At 43.2% G+C, this 26,802-nt stretch overlaps 1 non-coding gene across 1 annotated transcript; it reads left to right on the top strand.

Annotated features, from left to right (window-relative positions):
• The first annotated feature begins 2,791 nt into the window (after nucleotides 1-2,791).
• On the top strand, nucleotides 2,792-2,863 carry trnaa-cgc. Its single transcript has one exon. It is a non-coding gene; the product is annotated as a tRNA-Ala (tRNA).
• Nucleotides 2,864-26,802: the final 23,939 nt, after the last annotated feature.

The raw sequence follows: 26,802 nt of genomic DNA, 5'->3' as shown, positions 1-26,802 counted from the left end.
CTCAACTCCAATTACCTGCTCTTGCCCCATATCCCTTGGTACCCTGAGACCTCGTCTGTGTCCATTTCTACTCAAAAAGAGAAGTGATTCCCTCCTTGGTGCCTGGCCAACAAGCTCTTGGATCAAATCGATCATTCACTTTATGGCTGTTTGTGGGACGCTGCCAGGATGCAAATCAGCTGCCAAGTTTCGACTACAAAATACGCAATCACTTTAGCTGGTACTTTACAGTGAATCCTGTGAAGCGCTTTGAGACGTCCTCCTGACGTGAAAGGCACTACATCAAATGTAAAGATTATTATTATTATCATCATCATCATTAGCCAATCTCAATCCCAACAACGTAGATCACTGTGGGTGATAGCGTCAGTCAGTGTCAGTCAGTGTGTCAGTCAGTGTCAGTGTCAGTCAATCAGTCAGTCACTGGGTTGGAATGTGCTGTGGAAAGCTGACAGTCGTAAATCATTTGTAATTGTCTCAACACAGTTTCCCCAAAATGATGTGCTAAGAAATACTTAGCTGAAGTGCAGAACATATTTCCCTTCAAGTATTTACATATTCAGCCCCTGAGGTAACAATTGCTTGACAAGGTTTCTAATGGATTTTTTCTTCTCCGGCAACTCGATTTGATTAGAGTTTATCCCTCCCAACACCATAATTTGAGAGTTTACACGAGAGCAGCAATGCCCACCAGTGTTATTTACTGTCACGTTGCCCAAAATGTTTTTTTTTTAAGAAAACAGCTAAGGTTCTTCCTGCCCCCAAAATATATAAGAATGAGAATGTTCAGCCTGTGCAGCCGTAAGGAAATTGTACCAACTGTGTATTAATTTTTCAATGAATACATTACCATAAGAGTTGAGCTTGCAGCTATTGTATCACATACAGCTTCATTCAAGGATGTCAGCCAGGCTCAGTTGGTAAGCACTCTCCAACATCTGAATCAGAACGTTGTAGATTGAACAGCAGGACGTTGAACTCACTCCAAGCTGATGGTCCAATACAGCCCTGGGGGTATTGCTGCATCGTCAGTGGTCATCCTTCGAATGAGACGTTAAACTGAGAACCTCATCTGTCTGTTCGGGTGCACCTTAAAGATCCCATGGCACTATTTGACACAAGAGAAGAGTTTCTCCTGGTGTCCTGGCCCACAAACAGATTGGTTATTCACTGCAACGTCCGGTGGTTTGTGGGACATGTCTGTGTGCAAGTGGCTCGAGATCACACGATGCGAGGTGAACACATGCAGAACAAGTGGGCACTGGGAGGGGACGAGTGTCCCATAAGGAAACTTGCCCAACGTTTCGCCCTCCTGCACAGAAAACAAACCCAGGTCTACTCGTCTAATGTGTGTGTGCATATGTGGGAGGAAGGGAAGCCCTGTGACCATCACTCACCCTTCCATCACCACGATGTCTGACAACATTTCAGATCAAATTCCATCGAGAGAGTGAGTGCCTAGCAAACGTCCATCATTCAATAGGGGAAAAGATGTTTTTTAATCTGATGGCCTCGAAGTCAAAATAATTATGAGGGAATCGCTCACCACTAATTGTATTAATCCCAGCGTCCCCTCCCTTAAACCGCAGAAAAATGATGTTATTAGGTAATGTTAATGAAAATTAAAAACGCATTTACGCTTCTAGTTCCAACAGGCAGGCAGGTGGCTGACACACGCACAAACACATCGCCGTGCTTAAAACTGGCAGAGAGTTTCACATTTGTTTGCCACCTAAATGTAGAAATGTTCCTGTGTCTGTAATGGGAACCACACTGTCTCCCCCAGAGATGGGCAAGATGCTTACCTAAATTCCGCAGAGTATCAGGCACGGAGAGCCAAGGCTTGGGGAAGTCCAGAGTGTGGTTTGGGGGTAGCTGCTGGAGTTATTACCAGCCAAACCTGCACAGCTCGCCATTGAGAGCTTTGTCGGGTAAGACAAACTCCTCCACACAGTCTAATGCTTGAAGCATGTCACCCAAGCCGGCCTATTATGTCACTCTGTATGCTTGGGCTCTGTCAAGGTTGGTACCCAGCAGAGTCAGATAACGCTTTATCACAACTGAAACTTGTCTCTCATTAAAGCAAACGCAAGTGCAATTAATCCACTTAAAAGTCGTAACGGGGGAATAAGGCAGCTTTTCTTATTTCAACATGAGAAACCTATATTAATCCGAGCCGGTCAATGGGATGCTAATTGAACAACTCGCAACATAATAAGACCTGTAATGTACGGGGAGAAATAATGGAACAAAGAAGACAAGTGTCCCTGTCACTTGCTGCTTTAAGATTCCACTTATAAAATAAAATTGCTAAAGGGTAGCCAAGGTTAAAAAGTAATTTAAAAAAATAAATGGCAGCCTGGCCATTAAATCATTTCCAGCCTCATTTACACCGCTCCATATGAGGGAGCTCATTGATGCCGTGGTGTTTTTTTCCCCACTTGTGGAAAATGTCCTTTTACATGTTAAAACCACAGGGATGTACATGAGAAAACCATTCAGTGCATCATGCCTGTTCCAGTGTCCTGGCCAACAATCCCCCAAATAAATGTTGTGGAAGGTGGGGTGAGGTGGGGGGTGATCACCCACAGTCAGTCTTTAGTTATGGACCTTGTCTCTTTGGTAGCATTCAGCGACGGATGTGACAATCATCACTGAGGATAATTAACTCATCACAGGTCACAAGCATGCACCCCATTAGCCTTAAGGCAGCTTCAGCACTTACACACATAGGTTTCAGGCGAGTACATCGTAACACAAAGACATCACTTGATACAATACCCCAAAGTGGAGTCCTGTAGCTCAGTGGTTAGAGCACTCGCCTCGCAAGCGAGAGACCTGGGTTCGATTCCCGGCAGGGCGAAACCTTGGGTGAGTTTCCTTGTTCCACGTGCCTGATAGTAATCCCTCAAGAAAAAAAATACACCAAAAAAATTGGTCACTTCAATCCATGGCTGTTTGTGGGACATTGCTGTGCGCAATTGGCTGCCGCCTTTCGTCCACAAATATACAGTCAATTCACTTTACAGTATATTCTGTGAAGCACTTTGAGACGTCGCGAAGACATGGTGAGGTGCTATATCAAATGCAAGGATCATTATTATTATTTTATTAATACACTTCCTCATGCCTCACAGTTCCCCTCAACGACTCGCTTCCCCACCTTGCAATTCTTTCCATTATTTTCTTATTTCCTGGCACACAGCTAACTTGGTACCAGCTGATTCTGCTCCTTTACTTCAGTTCATCCTTTATCTTTCAGCAGCAGCACAGGAAGCAACAACAACTTGCATTCACACAGCGCGCCCACATGCACGGTGGCGTGCTAGAGCGCTTATCAGTGGCAGAGCACAGTGCTGAGCGGGTGTGTGGTGGTGGAGTTGGGGAGACCGGCAAAGAGCAGAAGCAGCTCCTTTGCAAAATGCAAACGAGTCTGGCCCTCTTGCTCAGTGTAAAAACAGCCAAGCACCAATTTTATTCACTGGGAATTGTCCTTTAATGATGCTCCACACACACACAGCTTCCCGCAGCGCAGAAGCATAAGAGGAAGTATTCTCTGCCGCTCTGTCAATCACCGAAAGATTAAACTGGCGAGTTAAAAGCGCTTCACGAGCAGAATAAATGAATGGCACTAAAAAGGCCATTAATCTTTTAGGAGCCTGTATTTCAAAAAAATTATTAAATACAAAAATGCCACAATGATCCCATTAACATTCTCCAGCTATTTTTCATTCTGTTTTAATACCCCGGTCGGTATCGCGGTGCTGAAATATTTTTACGTGGACTTTGAAAGGTATAAGGCTCACCCACAGCATTTACTAACAGGCCAAATTAATATTTTGGGGGGAATAACTGATAAACACTGGTGGAGCCTGACCATTTCGAACGCTCCTTACGTATAAAGAGGTTCACTCTTCTCAACACCTTCATGCAAAATATGCACTGTTTGAAAAGGGAAAGGAGTTTCTCTCTCTCCCCCAGGGACTCACTGTCTGGCTGTTTGTAGGACATTGCTGTGCGCAAATCGGCTGATGTGTTCGTCCACAAAATGTAAAAATCTGCGCAGTGCATTTCGGATGTCTTGCCAATGTGAAAGGGCACTATAAAGCACAGGAATTTTTTCACTCGAGTATTTACTGGGCGAGAGGTTAAAATAAGAATAATCTTTGTATTTGACAGAGTGTCTTATCATGTCCCAAAGCGCTTTGCGGGATTTTATGGTGAAGTTTAATGATTGTATTTGTAGGTGAACGCAGCAGCCAATTTGCCAATTTTCTTGCTGAGAGGCTATATGACATTTTGACAGATCATTGCTTTCCATTCAAATAAATGGTTGACTCTGCTCTGAAAAACTAATAGATCAAAACTAGACCCAAGTGGAGTTTTGAGGCAGCCCCCCACCCGCTCCAACCTTGTTTAATCAATTTGCTTTAGTTAAATACACAGTCACTCGTCTTTACAGTAAATCACGTGAAGCACTTTGAGACGTTTTGACAATGTGATAAGGCGCTACATCAAATGGAGGCATTATTATTATTATTATCTCATCATGGTTTGAATGCTGGAGCGCTTTTTGAACTCACTTTAAACACTGATCTCAGTGATGGGTCCCTGACATTATATTTCACTCCCACGCTCACGGCTGTGCAGACCTCAGTGCTAAGCATTCCACCAGGCTGCCGCTATAGTATACCAGCAAGCATGGGATAATTTTAGGTCAGGGCAATCGAATCATCTTCATATTTTAATACTCCGCTACTGGTTTATTTTATTTAAAAAGAGTCAGAGCGCAAGACAACCCCATTATTCACGAACTTAAAAGCTTGCTTTGCCGCCTAGCAGCTATGCCTGTGAGACAAATGACGGGGTTACACTCCCAAATAAAAAAAATATATAAAAATGCAAATGGCTTTGTGTTTATTCCAAAGAAACACGGCAGAGAAAGACATCTTCAGGACCTGTGACTTGTTTGCCATCCGCTTTTATTTTTAGACTTCTGGTGATTAAGAATTTCCTGACCTCTTTTCTCTTCTCTCCGTTCCCTAATGGAATTTCTCTGCTGTGAACAACAGTGGAGTTGTCACTAGTAGTTGTTGCTGTTCTTGCCCTGTTCTTCACCGTTAAAACAGGTACTAGTTCCACTCCACCCCCTTTCACTCATCTAGAGCAATGGCAAAGCTGAGGGTTAACTACCTTTCCCTTCATCTGCCCACAAAATACACAGTCAATTCACTTTACAGTGTATTCTGTGAAGCGTTTTGAGACGCCTCGAAGATGTGAGAAGGCGCTGTATCAAATGCAAGGATTATTATTATATCCACCTCTCTGTATCCTGGGCTGGAATCTCCCAAATAAAACTGGTCTTAAGTCTCCCTTCAAGGCTGTTTGTGGGGCAAATTGGGTTCCAGGTTCACCAACAAAATACACACTCGCTGCACTTTACAGTAAACAATGTCGCATTGACTATGCCAAACACAGTCACTACACTTGATAGCAATTACCCGGAGTGCTCTTTCAGAACTTGCAGGTGCAATATTAAGTGTGGGGATAATTAGAAGTAAATCCTGAGGCCTTTTTTTTGGTAATTCAGCCTGTATTTCAGACTGTTTTTCCTAAATTTGAGGCTGGACTGGAGCATGAAAACATCAGAACATGAAAAGACTTCAGGTCCCGAAAGTCACTGAGTTTCATAATAGAATTAGTCGAAAACCGGGTGAAAGCAATTACGAGAGGCAAGCAGAAAAGGAAATAACAAAAAGGTTTGAAATTATCTTCAGATGATGGCGGTAATTAGACACAAGATGAAAAATCTGTAACTGGGTCACGTCTGCTTTGAGCTGAAGTCGTCTCTGTTTCTCACAATAGTCACAGAGCTTGGCTGGGAAATCCAGCTTCAACCATTATAGTGAGAATGCAATCAACTGGCTTTTAATCATCCGACAAATGTGTGTTTAAACTTCCACAATGTACACGAGCAACTGCTTCAACTCTGGTGCGGGCTATGTATGTTCATGCTGGAAGCATAGTCTTAAATTAGAGCTCGGCCGTTTAGGTGTGAAATCAAGAGGCGGTTTTTCACCCAAAGGGCAGTGGAAATCTGGACCTCCCTCCCTCCCACAAGAGGCTGTGGATGTGGCTGGATCCATTTACATTTTCAAGACTGAGATAGATAGATATTTGGTAGGTCCGGATATCAAGGGATAGGAGGCAAAGGCGGGTAACTGGAGTTGAGGTACAGATCAGCCGTGATCTTATAGAACCCAGCTTATTGCCTGAATAAAGAACGGGTGATAAAGAGAAGCATTAGAATCAGTGGGTAAGTGAGGGAAAACTTCAAATGATAATCCTAGTCTTTGACAGTGTGCCTTTTGTATAGGGAGGATCGCAGCTCAAAGTGCTTCCCAGGATTTTACTGCGAAGCATAGTGACTGCGTATTTTGTGGCACAGCAATGTTCCCATAAGCAGCCATGCATGAAGGGAATGATTGTTAACATTTTTAATTGGGGTGTAGGGGTGGGCGATGTTGTTGGCCAGGAAATCTGGGAGAAAAAGATGTAACGAAATGTTTACTGAAACCACAGACCTCAAATTCAAATCCAGTTTTTTTGGAGGAAAAAAAATCACAAATTGCTGCATCAAGGACAATTACTGACTACTAAAATGAAGAGAATCGGGATCGAGCAATGTTGTATCAGTCACATAGCATTTGAGATGGAGAAAATGAGCCTTTAATTGCAAAATAAATCTAGCCCAAATGGTTTTCAAAGACCCTTTTCATCATCAAATAAATAGCATGGAGCCCATTAGGAAACTGCCCGCCTGGCTTATATTTAGGAGCAGTCAGCTGTTACTTCATCACAAACTGCTTCAGTAATGCAGTGCTTCTGCTCAATTCTTGTACTGCTTCAGTTTTGCCAATTATCCTCCTCCGATTTTTTTACCTCGCCTTCTTTCCAGAAGCTTCTTGACTGGTTTCCCTAATTCCCCCTCCCTTCCCCTCCTACTACAGTCACATCAAACACTGCATTTTTCACCCAAAGTGTGTGAGGTATACATTTTGTGCAAAGATATATCTCCATCTCATCTCATAGAACAGTGACACTTCAAGTTCAACCCATTAGGAAAGTCAGTGCTCTCCCTCCAGTGCCTTGTCTCTGCAGTCGGGCTTTATCCATGGCCGGTAGAACAAGAGGGAATGGAATTCAGAATAATCTTATATTTGATCTAGCATCTCTCATGTCTCAAAGCACTTCACAGGATCCACTGCAAAGTGATGTGACTGTATATTTTGTAGGCAAACGCAAGCACGATTAATAGCCATAGTTAGAAGTTAGCTCAGTTGGGTTAGGGTCGGTGTGAGATTGACACCTCTTATTAATATCCGTTATTGCTTGAGGGATTATTCGAGTCAAACAACTATTTTGAGGAGGAAATTAAAATGGAAAATGGAAGCATTGGTTCATTACGAACGAAAACAATCGGAGTAACCATCGCTCTAATTGATTCAACGCATGAACAGAGAATAACCAAACCCACCTCAACACCTCAATTATAAAGTTGGAAATTGAGCAGATCCTACAGAACAGGTAATAGGCAACACATCTGCAAATTCACAAAGACCAGCCTGTAATCACTCCCTCACTCACTCCCTCCTCATGTTCGACCTGCATCAAGATGTACCTCTTTGACCCCATTTTCAGTCATCATTCCCCCTGAACACCGTCCTTAGCTGCCAACTCCACCCCCACCGCATCAGGTGCGTATAGCACTTTGAGACGGCTTGCCGACATGAAAGATGCTCTATAAATGTAAATCGCGCATTACTCATTTATCATTTCTGACAATTCAGCTTTGCAGTTGCAGACAACCAGGGTTTGATGCAGAAAGAGAGACCAGCTGAATTGGGGATAAATGATAAGTCGTAGCAGCCTAGCTAAAGGTCAGCTGTCAGTCCTAACTAGCTCTTCAAAGACAATATCATCAGCAGAAGAATTCCATCTGCAATTAATAAGCATAATCTAACAGACAGGCCACTTAAAACCCTATAAGCAACAGCCTTTAGAGCTCAGCGATTGGAGCTCTCCAAACGTTTCTGCTGGGAAATCGCTGCAGCAAAAATTAGCGCCGTTGTTTTCACTAATTTAACTCAAACTTGTCACTTTAAAAAGCTTGCAATCCCTTCTGCTGTCAGGCTTGCTATCTCGCTCCCCCGGTACCTTTCCCAGGCTATGCATTCTTTTGTTCTTTGAAACCAAAGGTACGTGGATCACAGAGAGTCTGAGAGCCAGATCTTGTCACGTGAAGCCTGCTGCTTATTTGACTGACTTTGGTTTCATCTCTCCCAACTGGTACTATTGAATGCTTATAAAAGGGCACAGACATGACCCGTTCATCTTAACACAGCATAACAGAAAAAAAAACTAGGTTCCACAAAGTTTTTCTCACCAAACCACTTCAGGACATAGAGAGAGAGAGAAACTCTCCTTTTAAACATTTTCAACATTTTTCATCGAAACTTACTTTAAAAAAGACTGAAATATTCTTTGAAATAGCATTTATTCTGTGTCCCCTCAAACGTTCAGTTGCTTTAGCCACTGTCCCGTATGAAACTGTGGACAGACACCAGCTCACCAAGATAATAATAATAATAATCTTGCATTTGATATAACGCCTTATTAAGTCATTGAGACGTCTCAAAGCTCTTCACAGGATATTGTAAAGTGAATTGACTGTATACTTTGTGGGCAAAACGCGGCAGCCAATTGCGCACAGCAGCGTCCCACAAACAGCCACAGATTGAATGACCAAATTATCATTACACTATCAGGTTTGCTAAACGTTTTCCATAGCTGTTAACCTAATGAGAAAAACAAATCAGTGTTAACACTCATGGAAGACGGAAAGAAAGATAATCTTCTAGTTTCCATTAAATCGCCATTAAAAAATCAGAGAGCATTTTCACTTTGTCTTGTTGAAGAATCCCTGAGCATTCCATAAGAATTTGGAGTAGAATACCATCACAGGCCATTTCAATCGGGGGAAAAAAAAAAGGAATTTTCCTTTCTCTTAGCGCTAACAATGTGCGGTAAAATGTGCTATGCAGATGTTACAGCACACGGTCCGCCCTTTCCATTGTCTGGCCTACAAAGCCCGCTTCGAATCAAAGTAGGTCGAATGCACTTTAGACATTGTTTTCTGTACTCGGGATATAAAAATACGTGCGCTAGAACCAGGGAACTGTTCTACTTTAGATTGATTAGATACCAAATTGCTTTTTTTTGTATTGTTAAATTTAACACTCATGTCTCAGGTTCATGCCTGGAATGATGGCTTCCAAGGAAAGACCAAGTCACCAGAGAAACTGCCAACACATTGCTCTTTGGATGTCTCTCAGGCCCACACCTATCTATGTGTGCATGTCTGTGTGTGTGCGTCTCTCTCTATCTCACACACAGATACACACACACTCACACGCTTATTGAGTTCACCTCATCCACATTTTATTGGGCCGTCCTCCCGACATGAAAGGTGCTATACAAATGTAATCTTGTTGTTGTTTTATCAAAGCCAGGGACAGTTGTGTCACAATGGAAATGGCTGCTATTACTCAGGCATGAGTTAAGGAAAACTCAAAATCAATCATCCCTAGATTTAATGGCAGGTTGGGAAGAAAATGGTGTTGTCAGTACAGAACTACTTACTTAATCCTTACATTTGTGAGCTTCAGGACCCGTATGTCGGGCTTGAACCCACAAGCTTCTGACTCAGAAGCAAGAGTGCTACCGACTGAGCCAGGCTGACAATAGTTATTGGTGCTCGAAAATGGTTCTCTCAACAGCAGAATTGAGATAATGTGCCTGAATTTTCATCAGGTCGGAAGCAAAAAAAATGGTTTCTGTGAATGAGCTGTGAATGTCATTCCAGTAATGTTAGTCTAATGGATCAAAGTTTCAAAATTACCTTTGAAGCCAATGCCATTAAATAAATAAAGCCACAAAAGTAGAGAAAGGCCTTAAACCAAAACTGATTTCCAGAAATGAGAGGACACAGTTCAGTGTATTTCTACAATCTCCACAGGACCACAACTGTCAGTGCTATTACTCTTTTTTATGTGGTCTACAGTGTAGATCCATTAAATACTCATTACACATACGTTCAGCACTCTCTACCAAAACAATTGAGCTGTCTTCAGGCAATCATTGGAAACAAAGACATTGCCTTTGCAGAGACAGGTCTCAGCTTGGATCTACAATTAAGGACCTGTATGTTATTTTCACTTTTTACCATCACTGTGAAGGCACTGGCGTAAAAGGCACTCTATAGATTTAAATCATATTATACTGTAATCTCTCCCACCGCATACATTGTGTGGCATTTTGAGAAGGTTCACAACCACAATAACGTATTGTAATAAATACATATTGCGTTATATTGTGATCCCCGTTATAACAGGGCGATTTGAGTCAATAAACTCAAACTCTGTTATAAGGGACATGAAGAAAAAAAAAATGGCCGATGGTCAGTATGACCTGGTCATCAGATTACTGATGTCACTTCCTGCACGGCAAACACGCAGCAGGAAGTACAGCCGATGTCACATCCTGCGCAAATCAGTGGCGCTTCCCGACAGCGTTAGCACATTGGAGGGTTCTTTCACTTCCTATGTTTCCGACACTGGAACTATTTGGACACAAGGGGTTATTACTTTGTTACACAGAGTATTCAAAATAAAAATAATACCCTCCTTATTGCGGTGCGCATTAGCTCAAACCTACACCATTGGAGTGTCAACATTGATTTCGAGTTCAAAGTGGTTTTGCCCAATTAACCGTGAACGAGTTGTCAGATCAGACTTTGTGAAAACCCTCCAAGGGAAAGTGAAAAACAAACAGAGAGGGGAATCCAACTCCCTCCACTCATCAGAACAAATATCACTTGAAACCTTTTACACACAGTTTGAATCTACTTTAAGCTAATAAGTACTTGGAAACTTAAAACAAGCAGGAAGCAAAGGGTTAGCTATGTTATCTTCTGTCTTTAACTAGACGGGCATTTGATGTGGCTCTTTTGATCTGTTTTGCCTTTCATCTTTACCACAAGCCGTTTATTTATTAAGATAGTACCATTTTTGCAGAACCTTTGTCCACCCTCTGTTTCTTCATAAAAAGGTGGTTTCGGCTCGTGACAAATAAATTCAGCGGGCAAGACAGCGAGGGGAACGACATTCTCTTAATACATCCAACGATTCAGACGACCAAGGTGGATGAACTTTCAACCACTCCGCCCCCACACTGCCCCCACTCTGCCCTCTGAAACTCCATCCTGGAGTGCCTCTGATTCACCCACCTCCCTCCTCACATTCAAATACTTCTTTGACCACTCTTTTGGTCAACTCTCTCCCCTCCACCCCACCCAAAACAAAATGTACAGTCAATTTACTTTACCGTATAATCTGTGAAGCACTCTGAGACATCGCGAAGTCGTGACAAGGCGCTATATCAACTGCAAGGAGGATTATTATTATTATAGCTAAGCCTTAGCTTTCAGCTCCTTGAAAGCAGACAGGAGGACAGCACTGGAGTCTGCAGCCTTTCCCAGGCAACCCAAGGAACACACACTGCCTCTCACTGAAACACCACATAAAAGGACAACCACAGTAATCAATTAAGACCTTGCAATTATTGTCCAATTCAGCACCATTTCCTCTCTGTACACGATCATTGAGTAGCTCCAATACACAATCATCCAAACCAGTGAAAATACAATCAAGGCAGATTGTTGGTGAGCTCCCAGTAAATTGGATGCAATTGGCGATGCTTGAAGTTTGTTATTGTTATATGGAGGGCTTCATTGTTGACATATGAAAAGAAAGTCTTACCTGCCAAATGCTGATCTTAAATGTCTCTAATCACGGTGCCGTGGATCTATCGAAAACTTAAGTCGGTGCAATCACAGATTTGAGTCAATTCGTTAGGTAAGTCACTCCATCACAATAATTACAATGGAACTCAGACAGTTGTCTGAATTACAACAGAATGTGAGTTCTGAATGAGTGATACCCTCCTCTCCCTCATTTTCTTACGACGTGATGTAGGACAGGAATTAGTTGATAAGAATAATATCAATCCTTGCATTTCAGCATCTTGGGACGTCCTCCCGATGTGAAAGGCACTATACAAATGTAATTTTATTGTTGCGTTTGATACATCACCTTTCATGTCAGGAGGTCGCCGTCTCAAAGCGTTTCACACTATTTACGGTAAAGTGTAGTGACTGTGGGTTTGGTCGGTGGAGCTTGTAACTTTTGGGAATAATTTTGCGTTTCGCCAAACTGATCTGAGACCCCAATGACCTATTGCCTTCCCAACTAAGTACCTGATTTGTTTACTTCCATATCTCCGTTTGCAAAAGAGGATGGAAGAATATCACAACAGCTGTTCAATGTAGCTGCCGCTGGGACCTTTACCAGGTGTTTATAAGGTTTGCCTTATTCTGTACACACTTTGGAAAATCGTGCTCGTCGTTCTTAGAAGATATGGGGAGTGTTGCTTGTCTGAGCTGTCATCCTTCGGATGAGGAGTTAAACCAATACTGTTGGCTGTTGTGATGGATGTTCAAGATCCTGTGGCACTATTGGAAAAGCGAAGGAAGTTCTCCCAGTGTCCTGGCTCAAGAGACCCCAGATTAGATGGGTCACCCACCTCATGGCTGTTTGTGGGAGATTGCGTGTGCAAATTAAGCTACGTATTTGCCTATAAAAGTACACAATCAGTTATTACAGGCTCTGTGTGTTTGTCGCTCTAGCTCAAACTGATATCTGTTGAAAAGAGTCAGAAACAGACAGGACAAGTCGACTCTGGGCTTTCCTGTTTCTAAGCCTGTTGCTGTTTCATCGCCCGATGGAACGAGAACAAATGACAAAGGGGATCAAGGCCTGACATCAAATTGGCTTTTAATTATCTCTTCTGCTGGGATGTTAAATGTGAATATGCAGCATTCGGCTTTACATGTAGTCAAATAACAACCGATGCCGTTATCCAAATAGATTTGTGAGACACTCTGTGTCCACCTGAAGTGAAGGCACATAAGAGGCTTAATGTTTAATGACTGTACGGTGAGCAAACAAAGATAAAACTCACCTTTCCAAGCTTTGAAGGTCAGTGTCTTTTTTGCACGTGGGACACAAAGCTCTGTGAAGGTTAACCACAGGAAAATCCGAAAGCTTTCCCCTCCCCCCTTCACCTCCTCTCCCCCTTCCCCCTACACCAAAAACAAAAAGAGAGAAGTGTTGAGGTTCCTTGACTTTCACACTTCGTCTCAACAAATGGTGTGAGATGGCCGGCCAGGAGGAAGGCAGGCAACATGTGAAATTGTGTTTTCCTTTGTCAGGGGGAAACGGTAGCTTTGCAACACACAGTCCTTCTTCCCCTTATCGTGCCTGGCCAGCTCCAGGCAGGGTGTCAATTGTATGCATAAAAAGCAGCAACATCTGATCTCGCCCAGGAGAGCTCGTCAATTGAATACCATGGCAACACATGACCTTTTTTTTGCTGTGGCCTAAAGTTCTTTCAAATGGTCAATTTAACACCTAAATCAACTATTATCTGACTCTGCGCTACAGTCCAAACGTTCTCCCCGGGGGGGATGTCTCATTTGACGGTCAGGGATTGTGCAGTCAGTAACTTCGATTACTTTTGTAAGTTGTTTACTTTGAGGAGTTGCTCAAGTCAATGGCTTTCAGCCCATCTCTCCATCTCTGATATTAGATATGCCAACTAACGTGAGAGCAAGCGCCTCACAGAATATACTGGTTACCGTTTAGGGTTCGAGTTTAATTTGATGTTAGCTCCGGCACTGAGATCGTAAATAAGAACGATACAAAGCATTTAAAAAGGGGAGCATCTCAGTCTTTGCACGGGATTCTCAATCCCCTTCTCATCCTGGTGAGAAAAGTACACTCCTCACTCTCATACCATTCTAATTCAACGGTAACCCGCAGGTCAGGGAGGGGGTGACCAGTAATAATCTCATGCTCTATTAAACTCCGATCATTTCATGATGGCATTCTTTCCGACTTTCTAATTATGAGCTGAAGAAAATAAAGGAAACTTGTATAGAACAAACATTGCTCGACCTTGCCAATCAAACACACGTATCGCCATGAAGAGAAATCTCCCATTAGGAATTCCATACCTGAAAGAAACTCGTAACCTTATTGTTCCTGACTTTCTGCAAGTCCTGAGGTCTCTCCCCATTACCGACATCAGAGCAATGCTAATAGACGTCACTGTCTTGAGGACTCCTGTTTCTCTAAATGGTAATCCTGGGTTGTCTGAACGCCATCAGTGCTGGAAAAGGAGAGAGAATCTTACAAGAAGCGAGATTAGGAGAGTGTCAACATCTTGGATGGGATGTTAAACTGAGCTCTCATCTGCCTGTTCAGTTGGCTGTTAAAGATCCCATCCCATTTGGTCACTCAATCCACGACTGTCTGTGGGACGCTACTGTGTGCTGTTGGCTGCCACGTTTCGCCCGCAAAATATACAGTCAATTCACTCGACAGTATATTCTGTAAAGTGCTTTCAGACATCTAGAATACATGATAAGGTGCTATATTAAATACAAGGATTATTATTATCCCATCCTTATTTAATTCCGCACCCCAATCCATTTCATCATTTGCGTTCATTCCACCAGTGAACCTAAATAATAATTAACAACAATTAACATGCATACAGTACATAGCTGATTAGGCTTGCAGCAGCCAAGGCTATTTCTGTGTAGAAAATGTTGCAGTGGATTTATTGTGTTGAATTAAACAGAATTAGAAAACAATATTATGCTTGGAGCAGAATTCTACGTTCACATATTGTGCTCGGGTGCTCTTGTATCACTTGATACATCATATCAGGTGTTTTCATGTGAGTGGGAGGAAAAGTAGGAGCAGCGTTGGTATACTGTCAGTCTAGACTTGGGTCAAATTTATTCAGAGACCAATTAAACGTTTATCTGAAGCTGAATGTATCTTCAGAAATGAAATCTACGTTCAATCTGAGCTGCATCCTTCAGCCTCTAAACCTTTAGAGTTGCCGGTGAGCTTGATTGTGACAGCAGCAAAATATCTATCTCCTGGTTTCAATCAGGGAGTAATAAAATGTTTAAAGTCTGCAACTGAATGAACTTCAATCATTTCCTTAACTCCAGGAAAGTACCATCTCACAAAGCAAGGAATTAAAGTCAAGCAGTGTGTAATGCAGAGAGGTTTGACAGGACATTAGCAGATAAGGGGCTCTTTATTCCCGTAATAAAGAGCAGATGAATCACTGCATCTCTGTGGTCCAAAGGGACAATGAAAGAGGTGAGAATGCAGAATAATAGCAAAGAGTTTGTGCCCATCCAACAAGCTAAACACACAAGAAAGTCAGGGTCCACGCTCCAGTCTGACACCTCCTAATCCTCCTTTAGACCACCACAAATTGTTATACTGCACAATTGGCTAGCAATCACCACCCCGGGGGGTTAAAATATCCCTGTCAGATTATTTTGCCTTAAAATTTGTCACTTGAATTTCCTAACCAAGCCCCAGGACAGTGGAACATGAAGCCACAGGTTTAGAGTTGCGATTGGCAATTTCAGGACAGATACCACAGTGGAAGCCTTCCTTTACCTTCAGAGGCTAATTAACGGCTGGAACCGGTTACCACAAAGTGGGGTGGTTGAGACCAGGACACTGAGAATCATTTAAAAAAAAGTTTGAAGATCAGACAGTGGGGCGAGCAGAAGGCTTCTTCATCTGAATTAATCTTAATATAAAGAACATTAGAAACTAACATCCCAGAATGAAGTCAGAGAGACCCTGAGATAGAGTTCCTGACAGCGGGGCATTGATAAACTGAGAGCAAGGTTTCCGATTGTGGGGTGGATAGAGCAGGGGACATGAAGCAGGCTCATTGAGGTCAGTAGGGTCGAAGGAGGTCACAGAGGTAGGTTAGGGTGTGACTGCGGGGGAGAGGGGTTTAAAGGTGAGACACTCAGCATTAAGTGGAGCACCTCAGTTACCTTTTGGAGCTTTGGAAACCAAAGGCAGTGGAGCAAGAATGTTGGCTGTGGCAATGGTATTACATCTGCTGCTTGTTCCACTTGGTATTCGAAACAGTCAATATCCACCAGGAATGCAGATGAGAATTCAGATGTGCCTCTTATTCGACGGGCAGTAACCTTGCAATTTAACATGGTAACTCCTCTCCATCTCCATTTCTTTTCCTTACAATTTCTAATACACTTATCAGGGAACCACATTTACAAGGACATATAAATGACACTAATTTATTTAGAAATATGCCGTTTTAGACTTGCGATAATAGGACTGCTTAGGTCTACTTAAAGAGCTTAGAGTATGATATTTGCACTGCCTAGACTCTGGTAAACAGATGAAGAATGGAAGAGATTAACACTGGAATCCTCCCAGTGAGTGTATAGACTGCAAAACGTCTTATTACTGTGCATTTAGCACATCCGCTCATGTAAGTGAGTGGATGGAATCCAAAACGTAAGACTAACTGAAAAGCTCTTGGAATTTCAGATCTCATTTTATTGTCACTTGTGGGAGCAATTTGTTCCTTTGGCAGACAGAGAGAGACAGAGACAGAGAGAGAGGTCACTGGAATAAATGGGTTCATTGCAAATGAGCCTGATAATTGTTATCTGACTGAAATCTTAATCTAGTAAATAGTCCATGCCTTTCATATTTTGATTCGCCCACAAAATATACAGTCAATTCGCTTTAGAGTGTATTCTGTGAAGCTCTTTGAGACGTCTCGAAGACGTGATAAGGAGCTGTATCAAATGCAAGGATTATTATTATAAGGATACAACCATGCAAACTATCGGGAACAACATCGACTGTGGTAGGATGGAAACAGATTGTTCATTTGGGAGCAAAATACCCAGCAAACACATACAAATTATTAAAATTCCACCTTGTATTTCAGTGCGGTTAGCACTTTTAGGTCGGGGGCGGGGGGACGGGGTGGTGGGTGGGGGGACACGACAATTATGGAGTGGGGGGGGGTGTGGAAGAAAGAGGCAGACAGAGAGAGATAGAGACAGAGAGAGAGATCACGGGAATTCATTCAGATTAGTTTTACAGCAGATCAGATCTGTAATCATCACTTAGGTTAACTCCACCCTGGCATAAAGTCTTTTCACTTTGCATGTGCTGCTCGCGGAAAGTTAATCCAGATGGAAAGCGGTGGATTTGTGGTTCAATAGTTTACCGAGTTTCCGAGCAGGAAATTCCAGTAAAAGGTTGTCATTTGCATTTGAGGGTTGCACATTCGATCGCTGTTTGTGTTTAAGTTTTAAATGATGGATTCGTTTTATCCTGTGCGGACGGTGGCTAACAGGATACTGGCTTTGCTAGATTTGGCAAAACAAAGCATTTGCAATGACTTCTGAAGCTGTTCCTGTGTATCTAATATTCCCACATGCATGGATAGTCTCGAATTGCTTAATTGGAAAAATAAATCTAATTCCGACCAGCATTGAACGCAGACAAGGTCCTGAATTCCAACTGGTTTTAGCCTGTGAGACCTTTTTAATAATAACATACCAACAATCCTTGCATTTAATTAGCGCCTTCGCACGCCATTGAAACACAAAGCGTTTCACAGGATTTTCTGGAAAGTGTAGTGACCGTGCGTTTTGTAGGGAAACACATCAGCTAATGCATATGTAGCAATGTCCTACAAACAGCCGTGACGTAAAGGACCTGGGGGACTGTAAGCCAGGACATTGGAAAGAAATTCCCTTCTTTTTTTGAATCGTGCCGTGGGAACTTTAACATCCACTTGATCTGACACAGACTAAAACTTTGATTTAAAGTCTCATCCGTAGGACGGCACCTCTGACAATCAGCTTTGTCCTCCCAGCCCTGCACTGGAGCATCAGCCAAGACTATGTGAGGTCAAAGAATCAATGTGGAGCCAAGTGGGAGTGAGATCTGAATCACATGAACTAAAAGAGGCAAAAAAACAAATCAACCCCCTCTCCCACTGGGCTGTCGGGTAACCAGACAATGTAGAAATATTAACAATTTGCTTGAATCTGACACTGTTCCATATTCAATCGTTCAGTGACTTGCTGGATGGTGGGTGGTGGGGGGGGGATGTGGGCGGAAGATTGAAATAAGACACAGCAAGAGATAAATGGAACCCAAGCATAGAGCTGCTCTTCCATTACTTTTATAGAGACAAGTCAACGCTGGTTGGCTGAATGGACCATTTGTGGAAATGAAGTGGAAACAGTCTATTTCAGTCACTGTGGTTGAGAACACACTCCCGCTTCTTATAATGGAGTGGACCCGAGGCTGCAGTTGAGAGAACACTGTAGAGATAAATGCGCTTCCCTGGGAAATGGCCATTGAGCTCGTCACAGCATTCGCTAGCACAATTACATACGGAACAAAGCTAAGCTCCAAGGAATGGTCTTCCCATAAAATGACAACTAAATATATATATATATACACTGTAATTCATACGTTCAGGAGACTGATGCTTTTGACAGCAGAAACACATCACATCATCTGTGTGCTGAGTGCAATGTGTAGGCTGGCAGATGGCAGCTACACAATGGAAGTATCTGGGAACATCTACATCAAATTAGAGTGGGAGCAGCACAATAAAAATGCTTGGGCGGTAATTTGTTCTGACACCTAATGTACCTGTGATTTGTTCCGTTTTGCCGAGGAATAAAGGGCCAAATATGTTAAAGGAAAGTTACACATCACTTTGTATATTTTCTTTCTTTCTTCCTCCCTCCCTTCCACCCCCGTCGTCAATTTTGCACTCACTGAAGTCACGATAAATAATATTTCTGAGAAAACGAGCACTTGGGACGTCCTCCTGACGTGAAAGGCGCTCAATAAATGGAATCTTGTTGTTGTTGTTGTTGTTTCCCACTTCAGGCACCTAACATCGAGCTTTCTTGGGAATGACCTGGGTAAGGCCCCACCATTGTCAGTCAGGCCTTTAGCCTCTCTGACCAAACCCTTTGGAACTCCATCCCGTAGTCCTTTCACCTCCCTCCCTTCCTCTTTCAAGGCACATCTCAAGACCCTCCTCTTCGACCATGCCTTCATTCAACCTCCTATCCCTACCCTCACTGCCCTCCATCACAACCCCCCACCCACCGATCCCAAACCCCGGCTGAAGTCTAAATCCCTGACTGTCCAGTGCCTTGGGACATCCTCCTGATGTGAAAGGCACCGTGTAAATGTAACTTGTTGTTGGAAGTGAATGGGGTGGGGGAAAAAGACCTTTTGCTAACATGAAGGTGATATTGCTTCCTGTGTTTTCTGAAACTTGCCCTGAGTTTAGATGTTCGGAAACATTTCAAGATTGCAGCCCGACCAGAGGCAAGGAGTCAATTATAGTCAGATGGATGGATGGTCTCAGATTCGATGAACTTTAGTGTTGAATTATTTAAGCTCGATTGATGGATTTGTTACTTGCGAATGTGTTTTTTGGGGGAAAGATTAATTACAGCAACAAATGTATACACTTCCCTGATGAAAATCATTAGAGCCTCAGCATTGTGCACTAGTCGCTGGGGGGCGGGGTTTGGGGGAGCCTAGTTCTATTACTGAAAACTAAAATAAAAAGACTCAGATCTTGCCAGAATAGCCTTCCCAAGTCATTAACAGTACGGGATCTTATTGACTGTGCCTTTGGGCAAGGTTCATAAACCTCTCATTTCCCATTGCATTCATCAACTACTTTGAAATGTTGCGTCTGTTGAAAGGCTCTGTATAAAGCAAAAGTTGCGATGGCTGTTGGCTTTAATGCTGCTTTTCTACCTCTAATAATAATACTAAAAATTTGTATTGGAATAATAATAATGATCCTTACGTTTGGCAGAGGGCCTTTCATGTCGAGAGCTTGACAGGTTACATGGTAAAGTGGAGCGAGGGTGTTTTGGTCTCGCAAATAGCCATTTAGTGAATGACCAATTTTTATTGGTGGGGTTGTTGGCCAGGACAGAGTTGGCAACCGCGGCAACAACACAACTTTAGCCCAAAGGCGTAAGAGCAGAAATGAGAGACTGGAAAGGTAACAAGATCCCCCTCTCTCTCAGATTATTTGCCCTTTAGATATAATTAGATATTGATTGATTTCCTGTGCCTGATTGTTACGATTGCATTATGTCCAGAGATGCACTCACTCAGTGCCCCAAGGTGAGGAATGGATGGATGCAGGTGGACTTCCTAAGTGCTGTGCGCACCACAAGCCCACAAAATAATTGGCTTCATGAATACAAATGCCACACCGCGATATTAAAGCATTGATTTCGCTAGCACGGGGAATTAGACACATTGAATACTTGGCCTGTTGCCTTTAGGTACTCCATGATCGAAGGCTGGAACCAAGGATCCTAACATTGACCACAATCACGTGAACCACAGTGCAGCTTTTAAAGACAAAGACATGGCTTCATTTTTTTGTGCTCTCTCAGGGAAAGGAAACAACTTAATAGCTATTATTATAAGTTTGTCACAGCATGAGATCTCAGCTGTCAGTTTGTGGGACAAAATACAGTCACTACACTCCACAGTATAATCTGTGAAGTAATTTGAGAAGTCCTCCTGCAGTGAAAGGCGTGACGCAAGGATTATTAAGGTGAGATTTTCCCCCTACCCAAGCCACCCCGACTGATTTTATACCTCGGAAAAGACAAAGCTGGGCATCTCATCGTACACGGCATTTCAAGGGTTAATGCCCCGGTTTTGATTTAGACGCCTTTGGTTCCGACAGTGGGTAAGAGTTTCAAAAGCAAAAGGTGTTCTAAATAAATCATCCAGATCCTTGTTTGCGCGCTCTGAGCCGCATTTAAATTCATGTTATGATCGGTACACCTCTGGGGTTATTACATTCAATTATTTTGATGCGCGGATCAAAATGTACAGCCGTAGAGGAGACTAAATAAATGTCAGCAACAGCTGCTGGGCTGATAAACACCTACAAACTCTGGGCCGCGCAGAGCAAATCAGCTTTTGCGATCAGCCCCCGGTTTAAGGACAGCACTGTTATTCATTCCTCTGGCTGATTTATCACCCGCAACCCAAACTTTTTCATGAAAACACGTTGCTTTTCCCAAGACTCGACTGATAAAAGACAGCGAGATAACACAGAGAGAAGACGGCCTGTCAAATAAATTGACAGTGAGATGTGCCACAGACAGCGGACCAGCGCCACACTGTAAACCATAATATTCCCACTTTTCAGTCAGTCTTTGTCCCTTTCAGGTCAGTCTGCGATGATGCTTCGCCCCCTCCCTCACTCCGCAGCTGTTTATGGGACTCTGCCGGGCGCAAATTGGCTGCCGCGTTTCACCCACAAAATATACAAGACACACCACTTTACAGCATCTCCTGTCAGGCGCTTTGAGACGTGGCGACGTGATTCAGGTGTTACATCAAACGGGAGGTTTACGGTTAACACCAGGCAAAATTAAACGCAGTGCCTAAAGAGTTAACGTGCAGGTTTTGAAGTCCTCTGTATTTGGGCTCGATCTATTTCGCTTGATTCTGTCACTGACTTCTCAAAAGTTCCTTTCTTTCTTGCTTTTGGTTTCTGGTTTCCATGGTGGAGCTCTGCATACTTAATGAGCTTCAAGCTTCTGAATATTCTTTTACTGCTTTAAAGGTAGAGAAAAATACTTTGGGTGAGTGACAGCAGATCTTTTTCAGTCTCGCCTGAATAGCCTTGGAAGCTAAACTGCCCTTACGCCTGTGTTAATATTAATGATGCCACCTGCCCCGCCCCCCCACCCCACAGACACACACACACACACACACACACTCCTCTGGTGTGAACAAAGTGTGGTCTGGGTTAACGGACAGAACACAAATAAGCATCACATGAAGTAAGCGCAGGACAGACTCTCTGATATACGGAAATAGGAACAGGAGTAGGCCATTCAGCCCCTCGAGCCTGTTCCACCATTCTATAAGATAGTCCACCTCGCTTGGCATTCCTCTGGAAGCTTGCATTATTTCTTCTTGTGAATTCACTGCTTCCACCTTAACGATCCAGTCATTAAATTGCCCTCCTGCTTATTAACCTGATAACTCGTCCCACAAGCCAACTTACTTGACAACAATCAGCCATCATGGGAAGGCTTTCAGAGGAGATGTGCAGCTTCCTCTAACGACCTAAAGGCACTGGGAAATATCCAAAACAAACGTACAGCGGTTCAATTTAGCTCAGCAACCCTTTAGTACATTCAATTTACATCATCCCAGTGTGACTAAGTCTGGGTATTATACTCCTCTGCTCAGAATCTTTATTCGAATTAATGTCTTCTGGCTTTGACATGGTTTTCCGAATGTGCTTAAGAGGATGAGTGGTGACAGCGTAAAACACTTGCTCGTGTATTGCATTGCTTGCGTGCTGATAGATTCCAATAATATTCCCACCAGGTAAGCTGTTCGGTTCCCTCCGGGAAGCAGTTTAAGTGGATCCTGTTCCCACTTCCCGAGATATTAAAGTAGACGCGAGTCACTTCTAAAGGGCAGAGCAAACAATGCTCATCTCCCTTCCAAGCCAAACTTTCGGTCGAGATAATTAAAACGTGCACATCACAGCCCCCAGGAGAAATTACCCACAGTGTGTGAAGACCAAGAGTCTCGATGGGGCTGATGAAGCAACTTTAATTGGAAAGTTATTGCCATTTGCCTTTTTTCGTCTCTGAATGAACTGTTTCACGATGGGGGTAAAACATATGGTTATTTGCTTAACCCGTTCCTTCCAACAACAGCAGCAGCAACTTGTGTTTACATTGCGCCCTTCAAGCGGGGTAACGTTTCAGAGTGCTTGACAGTGGCGGAAATAAAAACATCAGTAGTTTTAGAATTGAGTCACCTGCTCTGCCTCCTATAGCAATCAGACGCTAACAAAATGTCACAACGTTTTAATTCATTCATCATTAAATCCACAGCGACCCTTTCTCACAATGAATACATATGGTGGGGATCAAACCTAGCTCAGTGTTTCGATATAAACTTGTGCATCACAGAAACATCGACTGCCCCCTACAGGAAACTGAATCATTAAACTTGGATTCTGAGACTATTTGTTCACGCTGCAGAAATCCGCAGGAATTTGACAAATTAAGTGAGTTCTTTGAGTTAGCCCTTAACGCTTGGTTTTAAGTAAATTTCAAGGTCTTGGAAAGAGAGTTAACCACCGGTGCTGAGACAACTTATAATATACGCAATTAGCTGCCGTGTTTCATCCACAAAAGGTAGTCAATTCACTTTACACTGTATTCGGTGAAGCGCTTTGAGACGTTTAGCAGATAAAGCACAATATATTAATAATCCTTGCATTTGCTGCAGGGCCTCATCATGTCTTTGAGACGTCTCAAAGGGCTTCACAGAAAACACTGTAAAGTGAATTAACTGTATGTTTTGTGGGCGAAACACGGCAGCCAATTGCGCACAGCAGCGTCCCACACACAGTCGTAGATTGAAGTGACCAATTTATTATTATTACTTTTTTGGAAGGAATTATAAGCCCAGAAAAGCGATCTGCCAATCAACCAACAACCGGGTTCCTACTTACTGCTAAGTAAACAGAGGCGTGTGTGTGGAGTAAGGAAACTTGCCCAACATTTCACCCTGCCCGGGAATCAAACCTAGTTCTCTCGCTTGCTAATAATAATAATCCTTGTATTTGATACAGCACGTCTTCGAGACATCTCAAAGCACTCCACAGAATATACTGTAGAGTGAATTGACTGTGTATTTTGTGGGCGAAACATGGCAGCCAATTGCGCACAGCAGCGTCCCCACAAACAGTCTTGGATTGAGTGACCAAATTATGACTGTTCTTTTTGATTATTATTATTATGATTTATTATTATCATCATTGCTCATCCGATTCACATTCGTGCTCATGTAGGTGCTCTGTGTCAAACCCCCTCCCACAACCACCCCCGTCCCACACACACACACGGCATTTTCGAGAGGACTCACTCTCTAACTTGCTGCTGAATGGGAGCATTTGTTCGTGTTTGCTCATTAGCATTCCAAAGCCACACAGTGAAAGCTCGACAATACCAGTTGACAAACAACAACCATCGTTTCGACAATCTCACTTCACAACACAAAGACCTTTAGCTCGTTCCCCAGGAAGGCAATTGCGCTCATTATTCATCGGTTACAAACTTCGAGATGGGTGGGTGGGGGGTAGAGGAGAATAATTCAGAGTAAAGTCTCTCTGTAGGCGTGAGATAAGCCTCACTGCACAGAGTGCACGAACAGTGATAGTACAGACTGCTCGATCGTAAGGCATCGCCAATACATGTTGATTGCCAATCCAAGATGAACGACTCTTAATATCTTTCTGCGCACTTCTTTGGCTAAGCAGAAAAGGTTACTTCCCCTCTCCAAACAAAATATAGCAGCCTTGACAAAACATACAGTCAATTTTCACTTTACAGTGTATCCTGCGAGGCGCTTTGAGACGTCTCGAAGACGTGATAAGGCGCTGTATCAAATGCAAGGATTATTATTATTATATTATAAACCCTGCACTAATGAGGCTGGTTTTGTTTCTCTCTTTCCCCGCACTTTTTAACCCACTCAGAATTAAATGGGTTTTAAATTCAAAGTGTAACAAAACAGTGATTATAAGACGGCCCCAGCTGTTGCCATGGCGCTATCAATGCTCCAGACTGGACCAGACTGAACAGTAGACAACAGACTCCGTCGGACGACAGGAACCGTTAACATCCATCGTGGTTTTAAAACAAGTGGCTAATTAAGTTAAAGAGAGCTCGGAAATGATATCATGTACTGCGCTGTAAACAGAAAATGAGGGTCCCGTCCAAAGGCATGACAGCAAATGACCCATTTTATCTGGGGGATTGTCAGCTACGACACCAGGAGAAACTGCCCTTCTGTTATCAAATAGTGCCCGGGAGATCTTTAACGTCCAACTGAACAGGCAGACGGAACCTCAGGTTAAAATGTCATCCAAGGGACAGGACTTCTGACAATTCAGCGCTCCCCCAATACTACGTGGAGAGTCAGCCAAGACTACAAGTGCAAGTTGTTGCTGTTGTTGTTGTTAGTGTTGTGTGAGTTCGAACTCTCGACTTGGGGCTTGAACCCACAATCTTCTGACTCGGGGGAGGTGGTGGGGGGAGGGGGGTCGCGGGCGAGAGTGCGAGCACTGAGCCAGACTCGGTTCGTACCGATTATTACCAGTGATGATTATTATCACATCAACGAAAGAATCAAGAGCCATCACCAAGGCCCAGCAGTGGGCACAAGGTCAGTAATAATTCTGACCATATTTGCAGCTAATGTTAAAGTTATCACAACCTCTATTGTCCTCTTTATCGCCCCCCCCCCCACCCCAAACACACACATATATTCAATGGGCAAAGCTTTAGATACTTTGGAGACTCTTTTTGATTAAATGGTTTAAATTATAAAGCACTGAGGCAAAGCAGAAATTAACATCATCTTTCTCTCTCTGTACATGGTCAGTACGCTCTACAGCACAGGAATGATTCTCTCCCCTGGTCTCAACGCTGACCACCAGATAGAAGCAATGAGCTGTGAAGGGCAATGAGGGCAACTCGAGCTGCTTCAACTTTTACATGAATGTGGTGATTGTATCCACAAGAACAGCAGAGATTTAATAACAGCAACAATCCTTGCGTTTGACACAGCACCTTAGCACATCATTGGGACGTCTCAATGCTCTTCACAGAATATACAGTGAATTGAATTGCAGGCGAAACGTGGTAGACAGTTGCGCACAGAGGTGTCCCACAAACTGTCGTGGATTGAGTGATCAAATTATTATTATTATTATTGTTGTTTTAATTATATTTGTGGGAGGGATTATTACCGCCATAAAGCGATCTACCAATTGACTGACAACCGGGTTCCTACTGACTGATGGTAAACAGAGGCATATGGAGTAAGGAAACTTACCCAAGGTTTCGCCCCGCCCGGGAATTGAACCCAGATCCTCTCGCTTGTGAGGCGAGTGCTCTAACCATTGAGCTACAGGACTCTACAGCAAAGTGAGTTGTGCGGTAGATCCGGAGGAGTCTGGCTCATCTACTCCACTGGGTCTGCACTAAGCCCGTCTGATTAAATGTGTGACCCACCCACCTACTGGTTCTCATTGAGAAACTCTTTAGTTTATATTCCCGGCTGGATTTGGTCCCAGTGGCACCGGCAGTGAAGAATTAGATTAATGTAGATTTTAAACTCACTTAACCGCAATGTGAATGACCTTTCGGCTTTTCTATTGAGCAATCGTGTTATTAAAGCTTAAAACTAATTTCACAGCATTAAAAATCAATCTGAGTGGAGTCCAATCCACTTCTGAACAGAAATGAGACATCAGCAGATTCCGGGCAGGTTCCTGCCACGTCTGCCCAGTGCCAACTTGTTACTGTCGGTGTTGGCCACAGAATGAGCAATTCCTGTTGGATGTCAGTCTGGTTCCCAGCGCTTTTTGTTCCTCCCATCACCAATTATCTGACACAACACTGCAAATATTCAGTGTCCTTCTGAACAAAAGGAAGGAAGGTGAAGTGTGAGAAAGGATTAAGAGATTTCTTTCTCGGGCAGTGAGTGCACACAAACCCAGAGCTCCACTCACTAACAGGTCCTCGCATGTTGGGGATCGGTTTTACTTCACCCTTTTGAATGGCCGTCAAAGGGACCCACTAAGAATTAAATCCCTCGTTGACTTGTTCCGGAACTGGGCAGAATG

Source organism: Callorhinchus milii, unplaced genomic scaffold, assembly GCF_018977255.1.
Source record: "Callorhinchus milii isolate IMCB2004 unplaced genomic scaffold, IMCB_Cmil_1.0 Scaffold17, whole genome shotgun sequence".
In the NCBI taxonomy this organism is placed as follows: domain Eukaryota; kingdom Metazoa; phylum Chordata; class Chondrichthyes; order Chimaeriformes; family Callorhinchidae; genus Callorhinchus; species Callorhinchus milii.
This window is presented reverse-complemented; position numbering and strand designations above follow the sequence as displayed.